Below are 8840 nucleotides of genomic sequence, written 5' to 3'. Positions count from 1 at the left end.
GCTTATTTTGGAGATGTTCAGTAAGGATGTTTTGTAGATATTGTTGTAATTGATCCATTACTACCCTTGTTTGCAATTATGGAGTGCCATAGCATGACTCAATCTTGCTCTACTTTTTCTATAAAATGTTCCTGGTAGATTGTTTACGTGTTATTCAATTTTGCCAAGCTTGTTGTAGTTGATCCTTTCATGCTATGTAATTGCTCTTGCCATGGATAGCTTCATTAACATGCCATCTTGCTGTAGGTATGCTTGTTTTGTCATGCATTGCTTTGTGATGAGTGCATCAAGCTCACAAAGATGCCCTCATAATGTCTGTTCCTGCCATGCTCTGTTTTCTGCTAAGTCTGGAACCTGTTAACGAAACTTGCTATGTTTACATGGTTGCCATCATATCTTCTGGTCCTTTTTGGCTTATGGTCATTAAGGGACTTTTGTTCTATGCCATTAGTAGACTCATGCCATGCCTTTGTTGGCTATGATATATTCCTGTAGCATGTTGTTTGCTAGCTCTAAACTTTGCAACCTGTTGTTATTTCTGCCATGTCCAGTAATTTCACCAAGTCTTTGAATCTTTTATTATTTGCAGTCTTGCCATGTCCTTTTGAGCATGTTCTAGTGATTTCTGGAGATAGCTCAGTGTTCATGTTTTGTTGTGCTTTACCTGTACATCATGTCCATGCCTTTTGTTTTCATGTTGAGTTGCTGTAGCATTTTGTTTTGATGCTTGCTAGATGCCTAGTTGCTGTTATGGTCAGATTGTTGCTATGACTTGTTTGGAGTGTATGTGTTGCACCGTAGCTCCGTTTTGAGCATGCTCTATATGAAAATTGCTTAGTTTTGCATGTAGTCTCATATTATCATGTTGCATCCTTGTTTTGAGGTGTTTGCTTGATGTTTGTATGCATTTTGCATCAATGCCATGTTTACCTTGTTTTGCTCATATCTTCTAGGCCGTAGCTCCGAATCTAATGAACTTTATATGTAACTTGACTAGAATTTCAGGTAGATCATCATGGTGCATTTTAACTTGCTGTTTAACAACTTGAACATAAGGTGTATTCAGTTCTGGACCAATTTCAAAATTTTCATATGAGGACTCACCGGATTTGTTATATGTTGTTTCCGGCCTCATTTAAACTTACCTTGATGTGTTGTTCTTGTATGCATCATCTTTCGTCATGAGTAGCTTCATATAGCCTTGTCATGCATCATAATTGGTTGAGCATCATGCCTTGTTCATGTGTGGTGTGTTTACCATGTTGTGTGTTTCTTCTCGATAGCTCCCGTTTCGTTGCGATCGTGAGGATTCGTTCATCTACGCTTGGTTCGTCTTTGTGGCTTCATCTTCTTCATGGACTCGTTCTTCTTCCTAGCGGGATTTCAGGCAAGATGACCGTCACCTTGGATCTCATTACTATCACTGCTATGCTAGTTGCTTCGTTCTATCGCTATGCTGCGCTACCTATTCACTTGCTTTTCAAGCCTCCCAAATTGCCATGAACCCCTAACCTTTGTCACCCTTCCTAGCAAACCGTTGTTTGGCTATGTTACCGCTTTGCTCAGCCCCTCTTATAGCGTTGTTAGTTGCAGGTGAAGATGAAGATTGCTCCATGTTGGATTATGTTTATGTTGGGATATCACAGTATCTCTTATATTATTAATGCATCTATATACTTGGTAAAGGGTGGAAGGCTCGGCCTTATGCCTGGTGTTTTATTCCACTCTTGCCGCCCTAGTTTCCGTCATACCGGTGTTATGTTCCTTGATTTTGCGTCCCTCACACGGTTGGGTGATTTATGGGACCCCCTTGACAGTTCGCTTTGAATAAAACTCTTCCAGCAAGGCCCAACCTTGGTTTTACATTTGCCTCACCTAGCCTTTTTTCCCTTGGGAGTCGCCCTCTCAAGGGTCATCTTTATTTACCCCCCCCCCCCCGGGCCAGTGCTCCTTCGAGTGTTGGTCCAACCTGTCAGTCGCCGGTGGCCACCAGGGGCAACTCTGGTCTGGCCTACCGGAAGCTTGGACAACCCGGTGTGCCCTGAGAACGAGATATGTGCAGCTCCTATCAGGATTTGTAGGCACATTCGGGCGGCTTTGCTGGTTTTTGTTTTACCATCGTCGAAATGTCTTGTAACCGGGATTCCGAGACTGATCGGGTCTTCTCGGGACAAGGAATATCCTTCGTTGACCGTGAGAGCTTATAATGGGCTAAGTTGGGACACCCCTGCAGGGTATTTATCTTTCGAAAGCCGTGCCCACGGTTATGTGGCAGATGGGAATTTGTTAATATCTGGTTGTAGAGAACTTAACACTTGACCTTAATTAAAACGCATCAACCGCGTGTGTAGCCATGATGGTCTCTTCTCGGCGGAGTCCGGGAAGTGAACACGGCTTCTGGGTTATGTTTGACGTAAGTAGGAGTTCAGGATCACTTCTTGATCATGGCTAGTTCACGACCGTTCCTTTGCTTCTCTTCTCGCTCTTATTTGCGTAAGTTAGCCACCATACATGCTTAGTCGCTGCTGCAACCTCACCACTTATCCTTTCCATTCCCATTAAGCTTTGCTAGTCTTGATACCCATGGTAATGGGATTGCTGAGTCCTCGTGGCTCACAGATTACTACAACACCAGTTGCAGGTACAGGTTATGTGATGATCATGACGCGAGAGCGATGTTTACTTGTTTTGGAGTTTTTCCTTCTGCTTCTTCTTTGATCAGGGGATAAGTTCTAGGTCAGCAGCCTGGGATAGCAGGGTGGATGTCATTGGAGTTTCTGTTTGTGTTTCATCCGTAGTCGGATGTTGATCTCTTGTATGATGTATTGATGTATTGAGGCATTCTTGCGGCATTTGTATGCCTTGTATGTATCCCCATCTATTATGTAATGTTGATGTAATGAGATCCACCTTGCAAAAGCGTGTCAATATGCGGTTCTATCCTTGGTGGGACCTTCAAGTCTCTTTAGGATAGTATCGCATATTGGGCGTGACACCATGACACACAGCTCGGGACCCCCTACCCGAGATCCGCCGGTTTTGACACCAACAGTCGCAGCGGCCCGTGAATAGCCTTTATTCATGGGGTGGTAATCGCCGTTCCATGCTTCCCACTACGCCCGCCTTTTTCGCCACATACGCCGCATGCATGGCGCGGGGTAGGTGGCGGACGCGCAGGATATGGGAAGGCGCGCCATGGCAGATACCCATGCGCCTTTGATTAGTGCGGGGAGGGCAGTCGACGACCCCGCTCGTTGCCAACGGCTTTAATGAGCCGGATTCGAAAGGGCCCTTCTGGGAAAGCATAGTGCTAGCCCCCAGCTCTCCCTGCTTGGCTATAAAAGGGGAGTTGGCAGGAGGAAGGAGGGGCATCCCCTTGCGTCTTCTCTTCTTCTCTATCCTCCATCCACCATCATGCCGAGGGAGCGCGGTCACGGCCGTCCCTCTTTGGAGGCGACTAGATCTTCCTCTCGCCAGAGAGTTGCGGGAGTTAAGGAAGAGCTAGATGTCGGTGTCAAAACTGGCGGATCTCGGGTAGGGGGTCCCGAACTATGCGTCTAGGATCGATGGTTACAGGAGACAGGGGACACCATGTTTACCCAGGTTCGGGCCCTCTCTATGGAGGTAATACCCTACTTCCTGCTTCATTGATCTTGATGAATAAGAGTATTACAAGAGTTGATCTACCACGAGATTGTAATGGCTAAACCCTAGAAGTTTAGCCTATATGACTATGGTAATGAGTATATCCTTTCCGGACTACACCCCTCGGTTTATATAGACACTGGGGGGATCTAGGGTTACATAGAGTCGGTTACATAGGAAGGAATCTTCATAGTTGATTGCCAAGCTTGCCTTCCACGCCAAGGAGAGTCCTATCCGGACACGGGTACAGTCTTCAGCCTTCATGTCTTCACAGCCCATCAGTCCGGCCCATCGATAATAGGCCGGACGCTCGAGGACCCCTTAGTCCAGGACTCCCTCAGTAGCCCCTGAACCTGGCTTCAATGACGAGGAGTCCGGCGCGCAGATTGTCTTCGGCATTGCAAGGCGGGTTCCCTTCTTTCCGAACTCCAAGGTAGTCTTCGGACGCAATGATAGTATCCGGACCTGTCACACACACCATACACAACCACAGAGAAAATATAGTTTTACACGAATCCAATCCGCTGACAAATTTTTTGCAGCATTACATCACGCCCGACCGGTCATAATTCTGAACCGTTTCTGTGCCCGCCGCTCCACGTCCAGAGACGCGGTTGCCATTGGCACGTCTTATCAAAGCAGAGATCGTGTCCCGTTATCGTGGGATTTTCATCAATGCGGTTATGGGTAACCCACCGTGCCATTTACACAGGCCTTGGGAATAGGCGAGCTTTCAGGGCGAGTGGGGAGGCGCTTGATATTCGCGGCCTTTATAAGGGGATAAGGATTCCCTTCATTCACCACACCCTTTCTCTCCTTCAGTCCTTCCGTCCTTGAGCTCCAGCGCCCAAGCTTTAGCTTTTCCTCGTTCAAGAAAGCACTCCAAACATGTCCGGATCCGGAGCTGGAGGCAAGTGGATGGCCTCCTCCGTTAAGAAGAAGGACATCACGGAGCTCCGGGAGGCCGGATATCTGGCCAAGGAGATTTCTCACCGACTCCCGGCAAAAGGGCAAATCGTCCCCACTCCAGAGCCCCATGAGAGGGTTGTGTTTCTCACAGACTTTGTCCGTGGGCTGGGATTCCCTCTCCACCCGTTCGTCCGCGGACTAATGTTTTACTACGGGCTAGACTTTCATGACCTAGCCCCCAATTTCATTCTCAACATCATGGCATTCATTGTCGTGTGTGAGGCCTTCCTCCGCATCCCACCTCATTTCGGCCTATGGCTGAAGACCTTTAATGTGAAGCCGAAAGTGGTGAGCGGCCAACAGGCAGAGTGCGGAGGCGCCATGGTGGGTAAGATGCCCAATGTTACCTGGCCCGAAGGCCCCTTTGTGGAAATGGTGAAGGGGTGGCAATCGGGGTGGTTCTACATCACCGAGCCACGCGACACTGACGGGGCAGCGGCCCCCGAATTCCGATCCGGAATCCCGATGCGGCTCACCTCCTGGCAAGAGAGGGACCTAACCTGGGGTCCCTCGAGTGAGCTGACTGGGCTCCAGACGTGCGTCCAGAACATGATAGACAGGAAAATCAAGCTGGTCAACGTGATCCAGGTCATGCTCATTCGTCGGATTCTTCCGTGCCAACGCCGGACTTGCTATCTGTGGGAGTACGATCCGGCCAAGCACCAGATGCTACTATAGCTCTTCGGCACGACGCACGAACACATCTGGAAAGTGCTCTTCAAGGCCGGCGAGACACCACCGCCCACGACCGAGGATCGCGGCCTCAGCTTAAAACGTCAGGTTAATTCAGTAAGTTGTTTCATGTTTTCAAGGCATACCCTCTACTAGCATATTTTGAGGAAAAAGCCTAAGCCTTCCTATCTATGTTTTCAGGACTAGATCGAGGTAGCAGGGGGGATTAACTGTCCAGCTCCGCTGCCCGAAGACCCCGAATTTCCATTACTGACGAAAATGCTGTTTCCAGCACCTTATGAGGTGCCGGAGAAGACGGCCAAGAAAGCGGCCAAAGGGGCCCTGAGGGGCCCTCGTCGAAAAGGCGCTCCGGACATGATGTCCGAAGATGAAACTCACACTTCGTCCGCCGAGGACGATGACGAGGAGGAGGAAGAGGAAGATGACTCCCCACCCGAGGTGGGGAGAAAGAAGAGAACGGCCTCCATGAATCTGGAGGCGAAGGCACCCGAGAGGGGGAAAGGCTTCCCCGCGGAAAACTCCGCGTGGGATGTCGATAGCAGTCCGGAGCGGCCTTCCCGGGCCAAGCCTCGGGCCACACCGTAAGTATCAAAAATCTTTATGCACGCCCGAACGTCCATCCTTTCCGCCTTGCAATACTGATATGTTTGAATCGTGTTATTGTAGTCCGGCTCGGGACAGTTCTCCGCGATCTTCATCAGAAGGTTCGCTGGACCCCAAGGAGAGGGCCAGCATGTCACCGCCGCCCGCTTACTCCCCTTCGTCCAAGGGTGATGACGAGGAAGCGTCCCAAAGGGCCTCCTCGGACCGGAGGAAGGCTCCGGAGATCGTCAGGGTGGCGCCCCAGGATGACTCCCGGGCTGCCGGATATATGGGGGAAAAAGGCCCTACGGACACGGACGGTGCGGGCCAAGTTCTACTCGACCCTCAGACGGATTCTATTCCGGAGACCTATACGACTCTGGAATCCGGCAAACGGCTTTTCCCAAAAAGAGGCGGTGTGCAACCGGTGACCTCTGTCCAACCGGAGGCACCGGATCGTCTACTAGAAGCCCTACAAGGCGCCTCCATTGTGGATGAACACTGTGCCCATATGGGTACGGTGATTGAAAGGGTTCAGTCCGCCAAAAACGGACTGAGCGAAGCCTGCATTGGCCTTCTAGCAGGCTTTGAGGTGAGTAATGTAATTGTAAGAAGAATATCACAGCGTAGACAGTAGCTCCTGATGCTCTGTTCGGTGTCCGGAAAGAAAAAGCCAAACAGAGGATAAAAAATAATTTTCGCAGGAGTCTAACATTAGGTGTCTATGTGAATAAGCAGGCCTCGTTGCGGGCTGCTACCGCTCAAACCGCGGAGGTCTCTGGGCTGAAGCATAAACTGGAGCGGGCCAAGGAAGAGCTCGGCCTCGTGAAGAAGCAGCTAGAGGATAGCCAAGGTATGCACTAACTTGCGTGTATATTGAAGAATAAATGGTTCAAGCTGACTAAAGTGTCATGAGCTTTACTAGGGGCCACGACCGAGGTGGCAGCCCTCAAAAAGGCGTTGGCCGAGGCCGACGAAAAAGCGGCCAAGGAACGTGCCGCACGCGAGAAGCACGAGGCCAGGGTCAGCAAGATTCAGCAAGAGCTCCAGGACGCCGTCAAGGAGTCCTTGGAGCGTGACTCTAAGGCACAAGAATCCGAACTTGCTAAGGAACCAAAAGCGCACGCAAGATGCCCGAGCCGAAGCCCAGAGCGCCCTCCAGGAAATCCAGGCGGCCAAGAAGATTGCGGCGGGTAAGGCTATCACTATGCAAGGCAAGTATGCAAAGGAAATGGTCCTTGAACTTACCCGAACTTGTGTTTTCCAGGGCCATTTACAGATTTGCCGCGCAGCATATCGGATGCTGCCGAGTTCTACCGGGTCGAAGAAGGGATGTCTACGAAGAAGCTGTTCTGGTCCCAATACCTTGGACCAGAACATCCAGTGCCCTTTAGCGACCAGTTGAAACAGCTGGTCGAGCTGCACAAGTTGGCCGAGTTAGCCATGGAGGACCTGATAGTCCGGCTGTGGCCTGCCGAGCCCGTGCCCGGCAGCTACTTTGGACTTGTAAATCGGCTTGTGAGTGCCTCTCCATGGCTTGAAGTCATGAAGCGGTCGGTCTGCATTGAGGGTGCACGGATGGCATTCGCGCGTGTCAAGACGCACTGGGCGAAGATGGATGCCAAGAAGTTGATGACCGAAGGGCCACCTGAGGGCAAGGAGCATCGGCGACCCGAGCTGTATTTCGACGGTGTCCTGGAGGGATCTCGCCTTGTGGCAGAGCAATGTGCGAAGGACGTGATATTCCCATGAAAACATTCGGGTTGTCCTGTAATATGAAACAAGATTGGTATGTAATATGATGCTTGTGATTAAATTTTACCTCATGTGCGGCCGTTTATTAACATCTGAGGGTTGACCAGTCGTCGGCTTCTGCCCCCACGTAGATAGTATGGGGGTGTTAGGGATAAATCTAAACACTCTTTACTCCACATTCTGGTCCTGAAAGGAGGTGTTTAGCGCAACGAACAAGGCAATCAGACTATACGGCCTTTATTACCCTCACTTAGCCATAGGAGTTTGACCATGAAAATTTCGGCGAAGCCCCTGGTGTTCGGAAAGCCGAACTAGGGGCGTTATATACGCCTAATCGGAATAAACCGATTCCTCGCATAAAGAGGAAAAAATATCTAGGGATTTGAGAACTCTCGAACAGCTGACCAGCTCTTGCCTCATCATGACAGTCAGTTTTCGGCTTTCTCTACTGAGGTGCTCGTCCGGACGAACCAGGACACAATCGCAGTAGTTCTCCCTTTACTACCCTAGCTGATATAGCGGAACGTAAGGTAGCAAACACAGAAGCCGGGCAACCCAACTATTGACCAAAGACATGATTCGGAGCCGATGCATATAATGCTATAAGTTCGGGGTGCCGAACTGTACTGTAAAAGTGTTCGGACTTTTGTTGCCGTAATGTGGGGCATGATGAAGCCCCTGGCGCAGTAATACATACCAGAATGTACGCGTGCAACGAGTAATAAATACAAAGGAAGAAAGGGGGAGATTAAATAAAAACTGACGCTGCCCTTTTTATTTTTATAATGTGATTAATACGTCGAGGCGTATTTGTACATGCAATATGATAAGCAAAAAAGGCTATTTAACAGGCCAAGACCAAGTGCGAGCTGCGTGCGGGTATGTAAAACAGGTATAGCAATCATTAACGGAGGCCACCTGGGGGTTCCCTTGTGCGCCAAAGCTCCTTGCCTCCTTGGTGTGTCCGACAAATGGGTTGTCAGAAGAAACCTCGAAAAGAGAGAATTGACCTGAAATGGAAAAGAAAAGGTACGCGAATCCTGGGGTCGATCGAGCCACACTATGGATCACGAGCTAGCTATGCCTCCGTTCATATTTTTTGGGCGCGTAGTTATGTATGTGTGGGACGGAGGCCGAATTGCTAATCAAGCTCTTTATGAGCCGAGATGTCCTGTTGCAGTGTAGTCCGGACCCTC

The sequence above is a fragment of the Aegilops tauschii genome, chromosome 7, assembly GCF_002575655.3.
Source record: "Aegilops tauschii subsp. strangulata cultivar AL8/78 chromosome 7, Aet v6.0, whole genome shotgun sequence".
Classification (NCBI taxonomy): domain Eukaryota; kingdom Viridiplantae; phylum Streptophyta; class Magnoliopsida; order Poales; family Poaceae; genus Aegilops; species Aegilops tauschii.
This window is presented reverse-complemented; position numbering follows the sequence as displayed.